We start from the raw sequence: 1,221 nt of genomic DNA, 5'->3' as shown, positions 1-1,221 counted from the left end.
TACAATTCAGCCATCAATATTAAGTACGGCTAGACGTCCTTACGTACGGCTAGACGTCCTTACGTACGGCTAGCCTCTTCCAATAGTAATATCACAACCCATTGTCGCTGCACTGTTAGATCACACGGAAGTGAGGCTATCGGGAAATTGTTTCATAAATTAATGTGTCTCTAAATATGTTTTAAATTTGGACTCGAGTGTTGAAGGGAGCTCCACACTGGAACAAGATGGGCAAGGGATCTTTGAGCTTACTAGAGTGATTCTGTCTACCTGTGTGTATCAACTGTATGGTACAGATTTAGTTTAGTTTTAGTAAGTTTTTACGGCGCTCCCAACTGCACAAGGTCATATGAACGCCAAGGGGTAGATGTCAACTGAGAAGTCCGAACGGGGAATCCGGCTTACTCTGCTCACCTCTATAGCCTCAACAGCACAAGGTCTGCTTCGACTATCAAAGCACCCCAGCGAGTCACAAGAGAGTGACAAACATACAAAATAACGTAGAGGAAAATTACAATAGTATGGAGGAGGAAAGAAAAAGCAGCAGTTCCCCCTATGTTGTTCCGGCACAGTATGAGCATGACATTGATAAATCAGCCCATTTACAATTCTACTGTGCATTAGAACATGTTACTATCCCCCGTTTGAGAATGGCTTAAAGACTCTTCAGTCAGTAGCACTGGCCTGATCTGGTTACAGATCTGATCTCATTGTATGTTACAGGTCTCACTGCACACTTGTAAGTTTGGGCTTAGTAAGAGTTTTACGACAGTTGCAACACAATAAGGTCATATAAGTGCCGAAGATTAGAGGTGTTACAAGAGAGTAACAAACACACCAAAAAAGAAGGATGAGAGATAAGGACGATAGATGTTTGATAGGAAAGAAAGAACAAACCAGACCAGAGCACCCGCCAACCACCCACGGCATAGTTGTCATAAATTTGTTCTTCAAATAGTGACTATCTCAAACAGAAGAAAATTGTTGATTTTTAAGAAGTTGCAAAGTTTAAATTTCACTCAGTTGTGGTTGGAAAAAAAACGTGATTATTTCCGCCCCGACTGTATTTTATTTCTTCGAAGTTTTGTTGACATTGGGGCAAAGATGACCGCATCGTCATCCTTTAAATGGGTCCTTTTTTTTACATCAAGCATAAATGAGACCGAAGAACGCCTCCTATACATACACACACACACACACACACACACACACACACACCCG

The sequence above is a fragment of the Aplysia californica genome, unplaced genomic scaffold, assembly GCF_000002075.1.
Source record: "Aplysia californica isolate F4 #8 unplaced genomic scaffold, AplCal3.0 scaffold00566, whole genome shotgun sequence".
NCBI lineage: Eukaryota > Metazoa > Mollusca > Gastropoda > Aplysiida > Aplysiidae > Aplysia > Aplysia californica.
Note: the sequence above shows the minus strand (reverse complement) of the source record.